The following is a 22558-nucleotide window of genomic DNA, read 5'->3' on the forward strand; positions in this document are numbered from 1 at the left end:
CTCATGCGTTGGAGTTTGTCGTCTGCATGACCAAGTGGGCGTTTGCGAATTTTCAGATTCTTTCGCGTCACTCCAATCTGATCAGCGATACTTTTTCGTCGATATGCAGCGATTATCATCAATGCTGTCGTCATTGGTAGCCGGATAGAGAATGGCAAATCTAGACCAACATTTGAAAAGGGCGTAACAGCCAAAATTAATTCCTCCTGATTCTTCAGGAGGAATATAGTATATATTCATATAGCTATATATGTAGACGAAGAATCAGAAGGAATAAATTTTGGCTGTTACGCCCTTTTCAAATGTTGGTCTAGAAATAATCGTCTCGTCATAGCGTTGCACTTATCTAAAGTCGGCGCGCTATGACGATGCTACTGTCTGATTGTTTATCTTGTTTTGAATTCCTTACCTTTCGGATGTGACTTTAATTGGATTCCAATATTGAAAGATTTGTGGCAGGGCTTATGATCCAAATAAATTTCAATGAAATGCAGAGCAAAACATTCTTTGATGTTTCTCTGTTTGCATGTGTATTAAAAAACATAATTTGATGAGTTCGCTTAAACTTCTTCTTATCTTATTTTTTGTTGGAAACCCTATTCTATATCGGCTTCACAGCCCTTCATCTTAATTTATTTTTATGTTTGTTTCAAGTTTAATATCTAAAGTATTTTTATCTGAACAATCGAGCAAGTTGACCTTTTAAAAACATTGTTTTGGTAAAAGCTAAAAACTACAATTTGATAAACTAACTAGTTTATTTACACTACACAATTTGATAACCTGATTTGGTTAAAGGGTCTTAATGGCATGGCAGTCTTATCCGTATGTAAGCAACGAAACCTATACTTTTCCTTACACTCACCAAAGCGTTCATGAAGTGTTATAATACCGGTCAGACGATGGACCTCAGAAGTTTGTGTCCTGGGAACAGCGTTGAGGATTATCCTCAGGAACTTTTGAGCTCGTTGGAGCTTCAGATGATGAGTTGTTGCGCAGCTCTCCCAGACCGGCATGGCGTATTCGATCACAGAGAGGATGATTTTGAGGAACAATAACGACCGTCAGTTTAAGAGTGAATCGATGTCTCCAAGAACGTCGTAGAAAAACTTATTCAAAAGGACGTAGGGTAGAGAACCATTTGGGCAGTCCCCCTATTCCCGTCAGCAACGGTCATTACTCGAGCGCATTACAACCGAATTACTTGTTTTTTAGTGCATGGTTAGTTTTTGTCGATATCTAGTGATGTACAGAAAATCAAGCCATTTGGTTGGAACGCGGTCGAGTTATTAACGTTGCGGACGGGAATAGGGGGTGCTGCCCAAATGGTCCCGCTCCCTATATGATTTTATAAACAAAGCTTCAAACATCGATTTGTCCGACATGATAGCCCTCCCACGCAAACCATCACCGTAGACCGATAGGGGTAGGCTTCGGCTACCTGTTGGTGGCGATGGTTTGCGTGAGAGTGCCATCAAACTGGCCAAATCGACGTTTGAATCTTTGTTTACAAAATCACACACGTCCTTTTGAATAAGTACCCGAGAATTGGGGTTTTTAATTTTGAAAAACATGTTGATTTTGTTTATTCATTCGATAGAACACCTTTTTCTGAGTTACAACATATTTTTTCACACTCATAGACCCTAAATTTGATGTTTAAAATCAATTTTGAAGGTTTTTGGAAATTTGACTGCTTGGCAGTTAGTTCACAAGTTGACAGCTCGGCCCATAGTAAAATCAAGTTAGGGGTGTTCAATACACGAAACTAATAATTTTTTTCGAAATTGTTTTCATAAATACGTCATAAATAGTTCCTATTCGCCAAAATTCATAAAATTTTGGATTTTGGCTCAGTTTTTATCATAGATTCAAGATATGTAACAATTTCAATACCCCTCAAAAACCCAATTGTGACTTGGGCTATTTAGTTAAACTTAACGGCAAATAAGCTTGCTGTCTCGAGTCGAACCAAGATACTCAGTCTCATTGCCCCATTTCACTGATATGCCATCAAAATGATTTTACAAGCCTCAGGCGAAATATAACTAGCGGGTTTGGAGTATGAAAAGATAATGGCCTGAGCTTTCACCACTTTGAAATAGATTATCCAACTGGCGAGGTACTCTGTTAGTGTTTTGCCAGCAGCGCACAGTTGGACCAATTCCAAAAAAGACGGTCAAAAATGTTAGAAGTGAATAAAATGGTCTGGCAGGCCACATATTATGATATTTCATTGAATGGATGGCTCATCTTCTCGGCATCACCGACCCGTAAGCTAGAGATCCACTACCGGAACGAGAGGTGGGGCACCAGTCGTCGCAAGCACGCTAACGTTCTCAAAGACAACGTGCTTGCACCAAGTGGTGCCTCATAAAATATCAATGGCTGGCGCCGCCAGTGTAGAGTTCTATTTCTATGAGCACTTTCACAGGTATTAACTGCTACTTTTAATTACCAATTTCTGCCGCCTCACTGCAGTGCTAACGGAAAAATGTATTCCATTATTAGAAATTGTAAACATATAGAATGGATTTTGTTTCGTCCCTAAACAAAGTAAAGCTGTAGAGGTGCAAATCGTTTCTTGATATTACGGTTCATGTTCATGTTCATATTACGGTTCATCTTTTTACAGAGTAAGTTTGGAAAATTAGAAGTACGGGATGAAATACAATAGTTTCCCTCCATTGCGACTAAACATGACATGACTTGCACTTGATAGTGTGTTGATAGTGATCACGTGGAATTCCCTTAATTAAAGTATGCGTGAGACAAGAGCAAATGGTGCTAGGGGGCCGTACACATATTACGTATGCCCTTATGGGGGAGGGGGATCTGTCGTTTTACGTATAAATAAAAAATCATTTGTATGTAAGAAATCTTACATGAAGGGAGGGATGTTGAAAAAACCAGAAATAACGCTTACGTAATAAGTGTACGACCCCTAGACAATTATCAGCTGATGTCGCACCATTGTATTGGGACAAATCAAGACAAAATTTTCAAAACGACTTATCTGCTTTTGTAAACAAAGATTCAAACGACGATTTGACGAATCTGATAGCTCTCCCACGCAAACCAACACCACCAATCGGTAGATGAAGGTTTCCGCTACCTGTTGATGGTGTTGGTTTGCGTGGGAGAGCTATCAGATTCGTCAAATCTTCGTTTGAATCTTTGTTTACAAAAGCAGATAAGTCGTTTTGAAAAATTTGTCTTGAAATGAGAAGTAGAAGGAGAAGAGAAAATATATTGTGCGTTGCTTTTTATCAACCACTGTCAGTAAAACCGAAATAGCTGAGCGGGCGGAAGGTGGCGGAACCTAATTTCGGCAGGATTGGATTCCTGAAAAAAAAATAAAGCTACAGTGTAAATTTCAATGATGGGTACCGATGGGTACCTTTTTGAATTTCACAATGAATACAGCAAAAAGATAATACAATAATAATTTTATACATAATAAAGACCGAGTACTTTCTGCGCGATCAAAAATAATTTACCAACGTGGGGAGCGGGACCATTTGGGCAGCACCCCCTATTCCCGTCCGCAACGTTGATAACTCGACCGCGTTTCAACCAAATGGCTTGATTGTTTGTACATCACTAGATATCGACAGAAACTAACCATGTACTAAAAAACAAGTAATTCGGTTGTAATGGGCTCGAGTAATGAAGCGGGCTTGGTAGTCATATGGCTACTGCTTCTGCCTCATACGCAGGAGGTCGTGGGTTCAATCCCAGGTCCGTTCCATTCTCCTACTTTGTATCTTTCTCTTTATTTCTCATGTTCTAGCAATCGCTAGAACTGGAAATGGACTTCCATACCGTTTCCATTATTATTCCTATACCTTCAACTTGAGTATTCTATCAGTAATCTGATAGAATTGGAAATGAGCTATAGAGCTCGTTTCCTACATCAAATTAGAAATTCCATCAGTTACCTACTCCTATCTATCACATTGGCAGCTCGTTAACCAAGACGGACCTCTGCCTCTCCAACCTTACCCAGAAAATCCAACAAATTCCGCATGAACTCGTGGCAAGTGCAGAGGTATATTCGGCTTGCAGTGGGCGAGTGATTGCATCATAATTTCCTCCCCATTCCCTACATTGACTTGCATTCTGACGTGGCAGGCGCCAGTATGACCTAACAAATGAGATCACCAGTGCTTGTACATTGAAGATGTGTGCTAGTCCCAAGCTAACATCTGTTAGTTCCCTGTGCAAGAACAGCTGATCTGGTCATAATGGAGTAGCAACTACGAGCAGTCAATCAAGCTCAAGCTCAAGCTCAAGCTGTAATGGGCTCGAGTAATGAACGTTGCTGACGGGAATAGGGGGTGCTGCCCAAATGGTTCTCTACCCTATATGCGTGGCTTTATTAGTTTTTGGACTACACTTTGTGATGGTGCCAAATATAATAGGTTTGGGTGATGTATACGTCGTGGCCAACGTAATGAAGTAAGATAAATGTTATAAGATTTAACAGAATTAAAAATTGACAACATGCTCAACTTGTATTGACTGTAAAGGTAAGATCCCCCCGAATAAAATGACTCAAAAATATGTTTACTACTGACTCAAGTTATCAATTTGGATCATTTTAAAAAAATGGTTTTTGGCCGTCTTTTTGAAGATTGGTCCTTCTGTGCAGCGTTCGGATCACTCTACCTTTGCAGAAGACGAAGTCATCTGCGAACAGAAACAAAATTCCGACTTCTGGTGTTCGGCACGTCGCGTCGGAGGTGAATCTGTTGAACAACAGAGGCCCAAGGATATTGCGTTGGGGAACGCCTGCGATAATGTCGTGCGCATTGGAACTCGATCCGTTGATTGAAATCCGGAATGTCTTGGCCGACAGATAGGTAGTTGTTTTTTTTCATCAGGTATGTGGGAAGATTGTAGCTATGAAGTGTATACACCAGGCTACCACGTCGAATGCATTCTCGACTTGGACAATGGAAACTCGGGTCTGTGGTGGCCCGATTAATTGAATTTTGTGATTTTCGGCAGAATCAAGTGGACGGCGATGGATCGCCTTTTGAAACAGCTTGGGTAACCCTGGCCCTCCTTAGCCGTGCAGTAAGACATGATATACGAATGCAAAAATGGTAACATGGCTTAGAAACCCCGGAGTTAATAACTGTGGAAGTGCCTAATGAAAAATAAGCTGCGAAGCGGCTCTGTCCCAGTGTGGGGATGTAATGCCATTAAGAAGAAGAAGGGTAACCCTGAGAGAATGCTAATAGGACGACAACTTTTGGGAGTGGAAGGATCCTTCCAAGGCTTTCGGTTGGCGATGACCTTTGCTGACTTCCAGAATGAGAAACAGTTGAGTCAGAGACACTGATTAACACCCAAAACGCCAAGGTCTTCAGCACGGCAAATTTCGAAATTGAAAAAATTCTAGCTCTGCCCGCTTTCAACCGATCAATTTTAAATTTTGTGACTAGGTCCAGTTTTTATTATACAGTGTTGACCCGATTTTGTCACTCCCCAATTTAATCTACCCCCGATTTTGTCTACCCTCGATTCTATCACAATTTTGACCCGAGTTTATCACGTTTCCGACCCAATTTTGTCACTCCAAAAAAGTTTGAAAATTTTAGTTACTCTTTTTATCTCCGTAAATAATACCGCAAACAACATTGATTTTCGTGAAATAGCTTTCACCGCCTGTAGTTTATAATAAATGACTTCGGAGTACCTGGGAAGGGTTCTGTAAGCAATTTTGATAAGAAATAACTTAAAAAATCACGCATTTTGCCTTTCCAATGCATAAAATTATTAAAATTTGAAGAATGAATTAAAAAGTTGGAAACTTTTTTTTTTTTCGATTTGTTTGTTTTATCACCCCAAAATTATCCAAAGGGGTGATAAAATCGGGATATTACTGTAGTTTCGACTCCATTTCGAGTGGTATCCATATTCTAGATGATTCCGAATTTATTACAGAGAACCTAGATGATTCCGTTTGAGAACCTACGACTTGGCGTTTAAGGTGTTTCAATGAAAACTTTTTTTTATATGGAACTCTTCTCTAACATTACCTAATGAGCTGATTTGCAGATTTTTTTTCACAATTTTTGAAGTACGCGTCTATAGAATGTCTCCGGGGATGTTATAGGAGAGGACATTTGAGGGGGTCAAATGCAAAGGGGTGTAAGTTAGTTTTGAAAAAAATTGAGGTAAACTTTTTCAATATTTTTTCGCTCCATACAAATTATATGAAAGTTCAACATTTTTGCCTTCGTATACGAAATATAAGTAAAGGCTATATGCTCCTATATGTTCCAAAAACGAACTTTTTATAGGAGTCCCGGAGAACCATAGTGTTATATACCGATCGACTCAGCTCGACGAATTGAGGTGATGTCTGTGTGTGCGTGTGTGTGTTTTTTTTTCTTCCTAAACAATGGAGGGGGAATCTGCTCAACAGACATCCTGGGTTGACCAGGAAGTGCTGGGTTAGGGGCCACCTCCAATGAGGGAGGCAGGACTGCATCCCCGACCAGCTAAACCGTTTCCATTGCCGCCAAGCCCATCGTCCCTTCGGTACAACCAGAAAGTAATGCTTCAAATGTGTCCCAGTGCATCACGCACCCCCTAGGTTAGCTGCATGTCCTTGCAGCATCGAACATCGTGACTCGCTTTTTTAGAAGAACACCATGGTATCGTGCCAGCGCATTGCCGGCTTTCCAGGTGGCCTTACCACGCCCTATGTCCTCGGAAGGTGGGCAGGGTTGACTTCGCGCCTGCTTCCCTCTGCACGACTGGTATCAAGAATGATGATGCCGCGTGCACCCCAAATTGACCTTTCTGCGATAGGGCCTATTCGCCAGCACACAGAGGGACTTGCCGACGCGAGGCCTACGCCTGCCCCAGCCTTGACGAGGACCCCTTTCCGTCCTCGGGCTCGGAACCCGCCCGGTTGACCGACGCCGCGAAAGCGACGATACCATGTTGTTCTTCGCGCGGCCACTTGTTCGATAAAAGGATCGAGTTCGACCACAGAGCATGACCACCGGTATGACCCATGAAGCCGACTCCGATCCCCTGAACTAGCCATCCTTGAGTCCACCTTCTGTGTAGCTCCGAGACGATTTGGGCGATAGCCGATAAAACGGCGTTCCAGCCAACTTCGTCTTTACACATCCTCCGGACTAGGTTGTCCGGAGTAGTGTCCAGACCACATGTGGCAAGCATGTGGTCACGCATTGCGCGAAAACGTGAGCACACGAACAACACGTGTTCCGCCGTTTCCTCTAAACCTGCGCACACCAAACACTCGGGCGAAGCCGAGCAAGCCAGCTGCTTTACCTGCACTTTGATTTTGCAGCACGCTTAAACGCCGGGCACATCGAACCCCCCATGGGGTGCTTGCTGTTCACAGCATTGCTGGGACAAATCAAACAATTGGGAGGGTTCGTGCAGCATTGTGCCTTATGTCCCTCCAATCCGCAGCGTCGGCAGAGATTGCTTCTGTCAGGGCCTTTGCAGTCCCATTGCTTGTGCCCCGGTTCCAGGCACTTGAAGCAAACTTCGGGTTGCTCGTATATGCGCACAGGGCATACCGACCATCCCACCTTGACGCTCCCTAACTTGACTACCTTGGAGGCGTCCGCTGCAGATAGCCGAATCAATGCTACCTGCGTCCCTGCCGGACCTTTCCGTAGCCGAACGGCTGCGGTGGGCGCCTCCACTTCACACTGTCGCCGCAGTGCCGTGACGAGCTCTTCGACTTCAGTGATGTCGTCCAGGTCTTTAACCCTTAGATTCACCTCCGTCGTGAGTGCCCTCACCTTGACCGTCTCGCCTAGGACCTCCTCCGCCAACTTCTTGTAGGCGGCGCCCTTTTGCGAGACGCCCCGCTTCAGCTCGAGTATCATCTCGCCCATCCGGGTACGTCTTATTCGACGTACGTCGGCGCCGAGTTCACCGAGCTTGACGTCACTCCTCATCGCCTTCAAAACATCCGAGTACTTAGCCTCGTCCGCCGTGATGACTAGGGCATCGCCCCTGGAGCGATTGGCGCCTACCCTAGACTTCTTGCTACCCTCATTCGCCTGGGCCTTCTTTTCGGCCCTTGACGTCTTCGGTTTCCTCTTGTTCTTGACCAGGGTCCAGGAGGCGTCATTCCCTCTATTTCCCTGGTCTGGTGCGGCTGAGAACTTTCAGCCTGCCGTAACCTTACCACCGTCTTTCCTGGGTGGACGGACCTTTCCAGGTCCTTCCTCCCCCGGTTTTGAAGGTACCTGACCGGGGTTCAGCTTCCCAGCCCCACTACCCTTGTTCGGGGTAGTAACTCTCCGCGTTTTGGAGCGGCCCCCAGGGAGCTCATCCCCTGGAGACTGTCTCCCCCGTTTTTGTGTCTGCTCCGTTGGAGCAGTCACCCCCGACGTACCCGCACATACTTGAGCCTCAGTCTGGGTAGACTTTGGCACCACCGTCTTAGCTGGCACGCCTTCGGTCGATTCGACCTTGCCCGAGTCCGCGAATCCTTGGGCCTCAGTCTGGGTAGACCTCGACTCCACCGATTTCACGGGTTTACACTTGGCCGTCCCAACCGCCCTCTCCAGCTTGGCGTCCAGCATCGACTTTCGAAGTTTCTGCAAGCTCCTCTTGAGGTCCTTGCTGATATTATGCTTCGATGACGCAAAGTCGATGATGGCGTCCAGCTGTTCCGTCGCCACCTCGAAGGCCGAAAGCCCATCGCGTTTGCGGTTCATCGCCTCCACAAGCCATGGGCCGTCAATAACCCCTACCGGCGTTTTTATAGCCGAGAGGAAGGTTGAGTGACCCACGCTGGCGCTGCGCACTGAGCTGCCGACTATTGCCTCTGGCCTCCTAGGCGGAGACCTGAACAACCCACCTCTTGCGAAGGGGTTGTCGCATACACTACTACCACTAATTGAAGAATTGACTTGGTTTTCCATTTTGGTCCCACGAGTTGCTCGGGAAAAGAGGTCCACCACGCCAGAGCCCAGCATGACGCGGTAAGGGACAATTACTGTGGAGGGTGCCCAGGCTCCGTTAAAGGCCTAGCTTATTATTTCATCCCCCTGGCCATGCATCCCCTCGGCACGGGTCGCTTGACGCCTTGGAATTAGGGGTTAGGGACGATGGTCCCGGTCTAACTCGCAGTGGCCATGGGGAGGGGTCGTCAAGCCCTTGGACAAAGTCCCTGCTGCCCCCGTGTGTGCGTGTGTGTGTATGTGCGTGTGTATGTGTGTGCGCAAAATAATCTCACTCATTTTTCAGGCACTTATTCTTAATCGATTTTCTCGCAACAAGTTGCATTCGACGCGGAATTTTGTCCCATTGTTTTGTATTGAAAATTGGACAGATCGGACTATGGGATTCGGAATTATGGCCAAAATATATATTTTTTATAAGACTCACTCACTCACTCACTTTTGAGGCACTTACTCTTAGCTGATTTACTCGCAACAAGTTTCATTCGACGTAGAATATTGTCCCATTGTTTCGTATTGAAAATTGGACAGATCGGACTATGGGATTCGGAGTTATGGCCAAAATACATTTTTCAAAACCTCACTCATTTTAGGCACTTACCCTCAGCCGATTTGCTCGCAATAAGTTGCATTTGATGCAGAATCCGGTTCCATTGTTTCCTGTTGAAAATTGGCCAGATCGGACTATGGGCTCAGAAGTTATGGTCAAAATATTTTTTTCACCAAAAGTGCGTAGAAATTACTCACTCGAAAAAAACGAGAAAGGCACCATCACCGCTAGGTGGATTAATCTGGTTTTTTTTTTAATATTCTATCAATTTTCACATTTTTTATACACATCGTAGAAACTATATCAACATATATCCGCAAAGCTCGAAAATCAAAGCATTTTTTGCTGTAGCCAACTCAATTTTGACAAAAATGTCACTTACACCCCTCTGCTTATAACCCCCTGATATTAGTTTTTAGGCCAAAATATGTCATACGACTGCTCTTTCTTCATGATTTCTAACAAATAAACTTCTAGTGAGTCTGTTAAGTGCGATAGACCTCATTGGTCACTTCCGGGACCTCACGAAGTGTCCCATGGAACCTGTCTTTGTTGTATTCCATGGAAAAAAATGTGTCTCACCATAAATCTATTTGTGAGATTCTATGGACAATAAGCTATTGACACTTTTTGGTCAGCAAATTTAAATGTCCTCTCCTACAGGTTCTCCCTAAGGACTCCTTGAGATTTCAGGAATGGCCAATGATGTTTTCGCCCTTTACAAAGACATCCAAAGTTGATTCGTGAGAAGCCATGGAGAATGAGCATGACAGGTTTTGCTTCAAAATCGGAAATGCTTTTTTCTATAGATTTCTTCAGAGCCGTCCGTGATGTTTCGTAAATGGCCTTTATAGATGCATCAGAACAGAAGATTACCAGACTAGAAAAAAAAAAATTGTCTAAACAAGAATATTTTTCAAGAACATGAAAAACTAACAACATTACAAATTAGACAACCTTCCAAATTATATCAGCGTTGTGATATCTATGGCTGGGAGACTTTGCTACATCTATTTTAATTACCTACTGTTTTTTTTCGGTGTTGAGCATTTTTTAAATCATATTATGATAAAATCCTGTTATAACATTTGAAAAAACAAAACAAAAGGGAAAGGGTTGTTTGGCCGAAACCCATTCGACCAAAAGCAATTTGGCTGAATGTGACATGGCCACAAACCATTAGGGCGAAAGTCATTTGGCCGAATGGTTATTCTGCCGAATAGCTTATAGCGAGACATCTTACTTCTCACTTTTCATAGAGAGAAGTGAGAAGTGAGAAATGAAAGTCTCAGATCTCACTTTCCACTCATCATATTCTACTTCTCACAACGAGAAGTGAGACATGAGAAATAAGAAATTATGGGTGAAAAGTGAGGCATCTCACTTCTCACTTTGCTTTTCTCAATTTTAACAGTGAGAAATGAGAAGTGAGAAGTGAGAAGGGCGAAGTGAGAAATGAAACGTCGCCTCTTACAATACGCACTTCTCAGTCTCACTTTTCACTCATGATTTCTCATTTCTTACCAGAGTCTCTTAATTCTCGTGTATACATAGATGAGAGAGTGTGCCATGAGCTACAAAAGCTCACGTAGCATCGATTCAATGCGATGAGAGAAGCTAGCGCGCCCTTAAAATAACTGAGTGAGCGTGTCTCAATGTACGTCTTATGAGACTCATCTCATGCGCTAGGAATTCATAGCTGGCGTTAAAAATCTTCCCGCCCTAGCTGCTTTACGCACCTTCGCTGTTGTTTACAAAGATTTGCCATGGCAAACAGCGCATGAGCTAATCACATTGAGATTTCTTAATGCGACTCACCAATGTTTACGTGAGGTGCACAAGCTTCGCACAAATTTGTCTAAACAAGAATATTTTTCAAGAACATGAAAAACTAACAACATTACAAATTAGACAACCTTCCAAATTATATCAGCGTTGTGATATCTATGGCTGGGAGACTTTGCTACATCTATTTTAATTACCTACTGTTTTTTTTCGGTGTTGAGCATTTTTTAAATCATATTATGATAAAATCCTTTTATAACATTTGAAAAAACAAAACAAAAGGGAAAGGGTTGTTTGGCCGAAACCCATTCGACCAAAAGCAATTTGGCTGAATGTGACATGGCCACAAACCATTAGGGCGAAAGTCATTTGGCCGAATGGTTATTCTGCCGAATAGCTTATAGCGAGACATCTTACTTCTCACTTTTCATAGAGAGAAGTGAGAAGTGAGAAATGAAAGTCTCAGATCTCACTTTCCACTCATCATATTCTACTTCTCACAACGAGAAGTGAGACATGAGAAATAAGAAATTATGGGTGAAAAGTGAGGCATCTCACTTCTCACTTTGCTTTTCTCAATTTTAACAGTGAGAAATGAGAAGTGAGAAGTGAGAAGGGCGAAGTGAGAAATGAAACGTCGCCTCTTACAATACGCACTTCTCAGTCTCACTTTTCACTCATGATTTCTCATTTCTTACCAGAGTCTCTTAATTCTCGTGTATACATAGATGAGAGAGTGTGCCATGAGCTACAAAAGCTCACGTAGCACCGATTCAATGCGATGAGAGAAGCTAGCGCGCCCTTAAAATAACTGAGTGAGCGTGTCTCAATGTACGTCTTATGAGACTCATCTCATGCGCTAGGAATTCATAGCTGGCGTTAAAAATCTTCCCGCCCTAGCTGCTTTACGCACCTTCGCTGTTGTTTACAAAGATTTGCCATGGCAAACAGCGCATGAGCTAATCGCATTGAGATTTTTCAATGCGACTCACCAATGTTTATGTGAGGTGCACAAGCTTCGTGAGACGCATGCGCTAAATTTTATGAGCGCGTAGCAGTCGTTGCTCAATCTCATTCTTTTTTGTACGCATGCATGATGTCTATTTCTTACATATCACTGCGAAAAGTGAGAAGTGCGAAGTGAGAAGTGAGAAATGAGATGTGATAAATAAGGAGTGAGAAGTAAGAAGTGAGATGTCTCTCTTCTCACTTCTTGCAGTGATATGAGTGAGAAGTGAGACGTCTTACTTCTCACTTCTCACTCATCATTTCTCACTTCTCGTTCTCACTTTTCACAGTCTTCATCCAGTCCTGCCGAATATTTACAAACCTGCTACCGACTCCATTCGATTTTGGCAACACACTATTTCTTTTATGTTGCTCATAAACTACGCAAACCTCATAGCCCTTGAAAAAAAAAAACTGGTTAGAGCAGAGGTTCCCAAACTTGTGGATATGCGACCCACCTAGCAGAATCTTATATTGCTTGCGACCCACCAAGTACCAAATGCATTGATTTTGTGAAATTAGTTAAAAATGAGTTCGCGTTAGATGGACAAATCATAATACATTGCTTTTTATCCCATCATTGTATTTGTCAAAATTTCTTCAATTTTTTGGATTGGATTTGGATGGGATTTGAATTGGATTTGGGTTGGATTTGGATTGGATTTGAAATTTATTCAGATTGGATTTGAATTGGATTTCGATTTGATTAGGATTGGATTTGGATTGGATTTGAATTAGATTTGGATTGGATTTGAATTAGATTTGGATTTGATTAAGATTGGATTCGAATTGGATTAGGATTGGTTTTGGATTGGGTTCAGGGTTTAGATTTGGATTGTATAGCACTTCTTTCTACTTGCCCAAATGTCGTATAACAAAAAAAGACCGTTGACATCGTCAGGTTTGTTGTTTTTTAATCATCCAATCAATACTTAGATCATAATTCAAAATATGGAATAGATTTGTAGGACAAAATAGTAACAAAATTATGAATGAGGATTTGTCTTTCGCGACCCACCACTGAACAGCCCACGACCCCCCTGGGGGTCGCGACCCACAGTTTGGGAACCTCTGGGTTAGAGCATTAAACCCATGAGAAAAAAAGAAAATCGTTACAAAATGCAGTGAGAAATGGAAAATTATGAGTTCTTGCTTTAGGCATGAAGGTTTGATTGTAAAATTGATTAATTTTAATTTTCTTCTGTATATTATTAAATTGATCCAAAAGTATTTATCACTGCAGGTAAACTATCAGAATTCGAAATCTGATTCAACCAGAGGAAAGATCTTAACTGGCAGAGGCTATTGAAATGTAATTTTTAACTTCGGACTTCTCACTGTGTAAAATGAGTAATAAGACGCCTTACTATTTAACTCCCCATTTCTCTCTTCTCATTTCTCACTTCTCAATCATAGTTACAATTTCGCCCAAAGACCATTTAGGCCAAATGACCTGTTCGGTCAAACAACTTTTTCGGTCATATGACTGGCCAAATGACCTATTGAGCCGCATGATAATTTCGGCCAGATGACTTTTGGCCTAACAACTTTCGGCCTAGTGGCCTTTCGATCAAACGGCCCTTTCCCGCTCATACAATCTGGCTGCGAAATATGGTCGTTGATGTTTGTGATGTACACAGGTCAATTATTGCATGCCTCAGCAGGTAGGGTGAATCCGGGCTCAATATCGAATAAAGGTCTTCCTCTACATAGCAATTTAGCTCCACCTAGACTAGAAAGCCAGTCACGCCAATACCCAGGTAGAGTCTCTCGTCGTCCAAAATGGTGTCGATCACTTCCTGTTTCAGGTGCATATAATTTAGCAGCCATTTTCAATGATGAATATACCAAAAAAGAAATTCTGGCCGAACGGGTTTTGCAACTCCGCAGACGGATAACATCCATCCTTCGAGAGCTGCGAAATCATCAGAGCCAGTTGCTCTGGGGTGTAGAGTGCAGCTGATTATCCCGGGGAAAGAGAATCGTTCTCCGGCTGAAGACGGAATCCAGGAGGAGGAAGTCTGGAACTTGAACCGACTTAGCCGCCACTGCAACGGACTCGCTTAACGGAGAGCCGGGATGGCATGAAAGTTCACCTCGTTGAACAATGGTGCACGGTTCTTCATCGAGAGAGTCCTGAGGAAAGCCTTCATCCGAATTTCCAAAAACTCTGCTTGCTTGGGCAGTCCATAGTGGTGGCTCGTTAAGTATTGCCATGGTATTTTGGTGCACTTGGGGTCAGCAATTTTACGGATATTTTGAAGTGCCGGTCTCGACGGCAAACAGCTTTCAAATGTGCACATTGTGGGTTGATTTGCGACAGACTGACAACGACACAACGGCAATGGCAGTTTTAGAACAATTGCACTCTGCTGCAGTTCCGTACTGCCGGATTCACGCGCACATTGTGTTTGTGCACTAAAGTAAATACTTGTTGACCTCGGGGAACCCCATGACGGTCTTTGTTGACCGGCATCATTTGTAACCGTTGTCCCCAATACACAGCTTGTAGCCTACTCCACATTCCGAATTCCCATCCCTTTTTCCCAATTCATACCTCAACTGAAGTCCTCTGGTAAATTTTCAGTCAAAACCGTGGAGGTTTTGGGGTGCATCAACCGCGATTTTTGTTTTTTTTAGGCATTCGGTTGTTTGCCTCCATTTTACACTACATAATATTCGCATTCGCCGTTGATAACTACTTCAGACTATTATCTGCAACTTTGGCATTGTTACTAGGGCGTTTAAAGTGCTTATTCTATGAATTTTGAAAAGATTTAGTTGGAAAAATTGTCTCAAGTCTGAGACCACTATCAAACTATCATCAGAATGATAACAAATTGAGTTTTTGAAATCATATCAATAACATATTTTGATACAGAAATGCAAGGCTAAAACACAATATCATATTATGATATCATTTTGATAACTGAAAATAATAATAGATGTATGTATTCTATAAAACGCTTAAGCTTTCAAAATCTTATATCTTCTTCTTCATCTTCTATATATATAAAAATGAATTTCTGTCTGTCTGAACCTTATAGACTTCGAAACTATTGAACCGATCGGCGTAAAAATTTGTATGCAGAGGTTTTTGGGGCCGGGGAAGGTTCTTAAGATGGTTCGAGACACCTTCCCCCTTTGGAAAGGGGGGCTCCCATACAAATGAAACACCAATTTCTTTATAACTCGAGAATTAATCAGAGAATAAACCAATTTTAGACGAAACGAAGTTCGTCGGGTCTGCTAGTCTTGAATAAAAATGTTTCTCCGTTTAGTTCATCGCGGTTTAAATAGCGAATGGCTTATGGAGATTCATATTATAATACTAAAATAAAATTATTTGATATCAAATTTTGAACAAATTTTACTATTTTTGTTTGGATATCATTTCAAATAAATTAAAACAAGTTGAGAACTAAATCAGATTTTTTTTTATTCTCAAGGCGTTTAGAAAATGACTAAATGATAACTAATCCCATTCGCACGTCTTGATATCGTGAAAAATATGAGTTCGATCAAACATGTTACTGAGCATGATATCAGTATTTTGATATCACTATATGGCCCAAATATCAAAATAATATCGAATTAAGATATTTTTCCTTGTTTTTGCTCCACTTAATTATTATCATAATGAAAACTCATTATGTAAATCAAACGAAAAATACCCGATATTATAATAAGTTTTGTTTTTGTTTTTAGTAATATCATGAAATGTTATCATTTTGTTATATTTCATACTACATTCAGTTATCATATTTGATGTGATTACTAATAACTCGACCGATATTAGAAATGAAAGTATCAAAATGAGTTTTCAGTTTGTTTTAATTCTCTGCTCGGGGAGGAAGTTCCATTGTTTTCTTTATGCCATGGCAAGTATCTAATGTGGGCTTTGTGGTAGTGTTAGGGCCTGCAGATCAAGAGGTCTACGGTTCGAGGCGCCAAGTGGATAAAGATAGTTTTTTTCTAAACCATATGGCAAGTTCCATGTTTTCGACGATCTGTCACGGTCAGTAACTTACTTGCATTTGCGCGTGATTTATTTGTTACCCTCTCCCCAGTTATTGTACCACACAATAATTACAGATACAAATGTCATGGCTCGTAACTTAAATCGTGCGAAATATGTTTTAAAATGTATTTAAATGTTCGAGTTCGAACAAGATAACGGACATCCCTGTTTTTAACGAAAACTGCATTAAATGTTTTATTCAGTCATTTTGACATCAACCGATTTCTGACATGCATGGCTTTCAATTGATATATTGTATCCACGATTGTGTCATTAATTGCGTGTTTATGTGCCCTCAAACTTATGATTTTAGCGAGAGAAAACTAGTTCAATTGTAGGGTAGAACGCTCTCTATTTGCTGGTAAAACGCTGCGATTCAAAGTATAACGAAATTACAACCACCAAATGTTAGTTATAATAATTGCTAACATTAATGATACGCTTATGCATCTTTTTAAACATCGGTTGTACACCTCATAGCCGAACTACCATATTCACTCACTTCCTGAACCCGGACATCTGTAATAGTTTTTTGAATAACAAAAACACTATTTCGAACCACATTGCACTGCACCTTTTAGATCGCGTGATGAAGTCAGCTCCATTGTTAACTCCAATTCGGTTGTTCCAATCAAGTTAAGTTCCGTCAGCTACAATGAAACCACGAGCTCAGCTTAGTCCTGTGGTGGTAAACTGTTCTTCACTGACACACATTCAGTATTGCGATAACCGACAATGAACCGAAAGTCTATAACGTGGTCAATATGAGGCAGCAAATAATCTACGCGATTCTACGGTCGATGGCACACGTACACAGTGGCATCTTGATGTATCTCTAAAGCGATGAATTGATATAATTTAATCTTCCTGACACAGAAGAGTACTGCACCGTCTGGTGGCACGCCGATATCAGTAACTTACGAACTGACACGCCATCCGCTCACCATAAGTTGGGTAAGCTAATCGAACTGCTCGATTAATTAGCATTTTCGGGTTCGGAGGCTAAGCTCAACTTGTGCGGCTATCGTGTAGTTGGAAAAATCCAGAAAAAAAAGCCTTATCCAAGCGAAAGCACCATCGACATGTAAATCTACGAAGCTGGTAACTACAATACAAACTATTGCAGCGTGGCGCGGACTCATTGCAGGAAACAGACAGACAGGGTTCTAGTGCGACGAAGTTATTTGTTTTTGTTACCACCACCAAGTTTGCTAACAATTTACTAAGCCAATGAACCGTGCTTTCCGAGTTGGGCAAATGTTAAGTTATTCCAGCTCACAGGTTATACAGGTGACTTCACAGCTATCGATCGTGTACGGCTCTAATGTTATACAATTGCTAATGTTTTGTTGGAAAGTTCGTAACGCGACATGAGCCGATGAATGAAGGGCTTGTTTAATGATCTTGATAATAGGCAAGTGAATAGTTCTGAATACTTTTACTAATATCATGATGATCAATCATCTATGTATCTAAACACGTTCATAAAGACTTTTGAAAAAAAATTCTAAACCCCTAACGATAGTTTGAAAACTATCTCAAAGTCGAAGAACAAACTTTTGAACATCGTGGGCAGAGGTAAGCAAGCAAAAGCAATATGTATACTGCATCTTTAGTGGAATGAAGGGTCATCCGCAGAAAAAGTGCGAAATGTTTCTAGCGGAGCATCACCCAAATGAAAAATTCAATAAGTACCAGCATGAGCATGATTGACCGCACACGGTTGTTACTCCGTTATCGCCAAGTCAGCTGTAATTACACAGAGAACCAACATATGACATTTGGGACTAACATCATCTTCAATGTGTAAGAACTGGTGGCCTTAAATTAAGCAATACCAGCGCCGGCCGTGTCCGAATGCAGGTCAATTAAGGAATGGGTAGGAAGATGTTGACGTGATACTCGCTGTGATAGAAGCCGACGAGTCATCTGCACTTCTACGATAAATCACTGGGATGTTCGAAACATGGGGTAGGTATTGTAGCAGGGTTCGTTTTAGTAAATGGTATATGGTATTCAAAACCTTATTGAAATTGTCCTTATCTTTGAATTCTCTTAGAAATATCTTAACACCTGGCTTCAGAATTCCTCAAGAATCTCGAGTATTTAAAAGTAATAAGTAATGATATGTTTTACACTTCGATTCAATATTATTTCTAGAACTTCTTGTGCCATCAAACATGAAAAAACATTCGTTTATCTTCCAAAACATTCTAAAAAAACTCATGCTAACCGCGTTTATACTGGTTGACCTCAACTTTATTAATGTGCAGGCTATACTCGATTTGTATAACACCCAGAGAAGAATGTGTAACTTTATAACCTTAAAAAGATTACTTTTTAAAGCATGTTTAGTATGAACTTTGCAAATATAACAATATTTTGTTTTTATGCTGCTATAGGTCTGATTTATTTCTGAGTTAAGATCTAATTATAGAGTAGAAGGAATACATGAATTTGAGCAAAACTAATGAAGCTTAAACTTGATGCAAATATTTTCAATTTGCCACGCTGGTACTGATAAAAATTATAACAGTCAAACCTCCATGAGTCGATATTGAAGGGAGCATCGACTCATGGAAACATCGAGATGCAGCATAAAAAAAACCTTGGAAAGCTCTTTAGAATGACCATCACAGTAACCCAGAAAATATTTTTGACGTAGGATATACGTCTTTCTTTACTATACTGGGTGTCATTTAGATTTTTGGAAATCGAGAGCGTTACGTTGAAAGGGAAGATTTCGAACGTTACTAGCGCCTTCTGTTTTGATGGATTTTTAAGATTTATATATTAATAGACTCGGACACTCTCCAGCAATTTGCCATTGGAACCTAAGAATATTAACGCTAAGCTATTGAAAATTTTAATTTTTGCAAAGCCCGCATTTTAGATTAGAAAATTTCGCCACATTGCATGTAAATGTTTTAAAAAAGCCCTCAAAAAATAATTTCCAGAAGAATATTTAAATAAACAATATCTTATTTCAATCAAAGGTAATTCCCTATTTCCGGGGATTAAACCACCCGACTTGGACGTTAATTTACAATGTTATGAAAACTCATATGTGAATATGTACGTTATGTGGAAGATATTGATTTGGAAAATGTATTGGAGGTAACCACTTTCCCTTCGATTACCTCCAATACATTTTCCAAATCAATATCTTCCACATAACGTACATATTCACATATGAGTTTTCATAACATTGTAAATTAACGTCCAAGTCGGGTGGTTTAATCCCCGGAAATAGGCAATTACCTTTGATTGAACTGAACTTGAGTTGCGTGCTCTTGCCTACGCAATGCGGTCGGGTCTGAGCTTGACGACCGACTGGCAAATAGCTTACACAACCTCACTTGATCAGTACCGTTGCTGATGAAGAATGTGTATAGCCGCCAGACATTCTAAATACTCACGCTCCTCTAATGTGGACGTGTACAATACACATGTGGAAGTATTGGCTTGATACATGGATTGCGAGTGATTTGACTATGCGTCCAATTTGGGAATCTCGAGCTCGTTCAGTAGCCGCTAGGTTGCGAAGGCCGACGGAGGTCCTTCGTAGCTTAGTTGGTTAAAGCACCAGTCTAGCGTACTGTAGGGTCATGGGTTCGAGTCCCATCGAAGGGAAAGTGGTTACCTCCAATACATTTTCCAAATCAATATCTTCCACATAACGTACATATTCACATATGAGTTTTCATAACAATATCTTATTCCCCATGGCAACTTGATGTAGCTGAGAGTTTGGAAATCTACCGACAGGTACAAACAGCGCTGTTGAATAAGGATCAGGGAAACGGCAGCTCTTCAAGTTTCTACCTAAGCAATAAGGTAATTAACTGTATAGGTAAATAAAGTAGGCAAATAAGATTAGATTTGGTATCTAGCGTAGTATAAATAGTGTAAGTTGCGATTGTTTTCTTTAAGCAGTAAGCACGCATGTTAGCAATAAGAAGCGACGAAATTGGTGCTGTATTTCTTTGTTTGGAAAACGGAACAGTTCCCCTAAAATAGCACATTTTGCCAAGTCTGAAAATTTTATTTATAGAATTTTTAAACTTCAAATACTATCATCAATAAGAAATCTATAAATGCCCTACATTTGCTTGAATAAATAGGAGCTTAATAGCAATAGGTGCTTACAAAAGTTGGACTGGTGGTGAATGCGTCAAAGACAAAGTACATGCTTGTGGGCGGAACCGAGCGCGACAGGGCCCGCCTGGAAAGCAGTGTTACGATAGACGGGGATACCTTCGAGGTGGTCGAGGAATTCGTCTACCTCGGATCCTTGCTAACGGCTGACAACAACGTTAGTCGTGAAATACGAAGGCGCATCATCTGTGGAAGTCGGGCCTACTACGGGCTCCAGAAGAAACTGCGGTCGAAAAAGATTCGCCACCGCACCAAATGTGTCATGTACAAGACGTTAATAAGACCGGTAGTCCTCTACGGACATGAAACATGGACAATGCTCGAGGAGGACTTGCAAGCACTCGGAGTATTCGAGAGACGGGTGCTTAGGACCATCTTTGGCGGTGTGCAAGAAGACGGTGTGTGGCGGCGAAGAATGAACCATGAGCTCGCCCAACTCTACGGCGAACCCAGTATCCAGAAGGTAGCTAAAGCCGGAAGGGTACGATGGGCAGGACATGTTGCAAGAATGCCGGACAGCAACCCTGCAAAGATGGTGTTCGCTTCCGATCCGGCAGGTACGAGACGGCGTGGAGCGCAGCGAGCGAGATGGGCAGACCAGGTGCAGAACGACTTGGCGAGCGTGGGGCGTATCCGAGGATGGAGAGATGCGGCCTCGAACCGTGCATTGTGGCGTCAAATTGTTGATTCAGTGTTATCTGTTTAGATGTTAACTAAATAAATGAAATGAAATGAGCAATAGGTGCTTAATAGCAAAGCAATTCTAATTATGTACTTAATTATTAGTTTTACTTCCAGAAGTTTTGAATAAACAAATTTCTAACGATTCTACACAGCATGGAAGTTGTTGTTTCCAATAGCAATACCGATGATTAAACTCCATAGATCCAAAAGTTAGAAATTAAATGTAAATACGTTACGTTTATACAAGTCCTACGTCTACTCGCGGTTATGTGAAAAACATAATCCAGTGCACGTTTTTGCACTTTATCCGGGTTTTCTGACCATCGTAAGGTATTTGCAAACTCTTCTCGACGACAAAACTAACATTTTTACCACAATGCAAATTTGACTGATAGCTATACGTTCTTTCCTAGATGCTTTTCAAGAAAAAGCGTTCAAAAAATGGTCAATTTGTGTTAACCAAATTTTCTGACCAAAAATAGTAGCTAAATATTTTCTAAATTTAACGTAGAATTGGATATATGATAAAAATCAAAACGGTAATTGCTCTAAGTATCTTTTACGACTAAAATAAAAACTCCACCCAAAAAATTAGAAATTTTCCATAAAAACTAAGAAATTGTCAATAAAGAAATCAGGGTATGAGCAATCAAGAAATATAAAATTTCCATAAACAGTTAAGAATTTCCCAAAAATAAATTACCGCTTTTAAAAGCAATAATTGCAATTATAAAAGAAGAATTTTCCATGAAAAAATCAAAATGTTCCACAGAAAAAATAAAAAAATTCTAAAAATAAATCAATATTAACAATAAACAATTACAAAAATTTTCACAAAATAATAAAGAGCAATTTACATAAAGAAATATAAAAAGCAATAAAAAAGAGCATTTTTCCATAGATGACCACTGTTTTAAGAGCGTTTAAAGTTCATGGCAAATTTTATCAATTGTATTGCTTATATTTTTCGCAGTGTAGTATTTTGTTGTTGAAAATAATAAGTTCAAATCTATATACATAAAAATGAATTTCTGCCTATCTGAACCTTATAGACTCCGAAACTACTGAACCGATCGGCGTGAAAATTTGTATGCAGAGGTTTCTGGGGCCGGGAAAGGTTCCTAAGATAGTTCGAGACCCCTCCCCCTTTGAAAAGAGGGGCTTCCATACACATGAAACATCAATTTCTTCATAACTCGAGAATTAATCTGAGAATAAATCAATTCTAGGCGATACGAAGTTCGTCGGGTCTGCTAGTTGTATAATAAATAAAAAAAACTCAATAAAAATTCCGGGGCGAAATTATTTTTTTATTCGTTGCATGTTTGAATGAGATCTTAATTTCGTATTTTTCTGTAGTCGTGGAAGTGACACTGT

The 22558-nt window shown here is 40.9% G+C and overlaps 1 protein-coding gene across 1 annotated transcript in view; it reads right to left on the minus strand.

The window, feature by feature from the left end:
- Positions 1-22558, minus strand: part of LOC134223166 (NAD kinase-like) — a 107367-nt gene that overhangs the window by 25137 nt on the left and 59672 nt on the right. The gene's annotated exons all lie outside the window — the stretch shown is intronic.

The sequence above is a fragment of the Armigeres subalbatus genome, chromosome 3, assembly GCF_024139115.2.
Source record: "Armigeres subalbatus isolate Guangzhou_Male chromosome 3, GZ_Asu_2, whole genome shotgun sequence".
Taxonomy (NCBI): Eukaryota; Metazoa; Arthropoda; class Insecta; order Diptera; family Culicidae; genus Armigeres; species Armigeres subalbatus.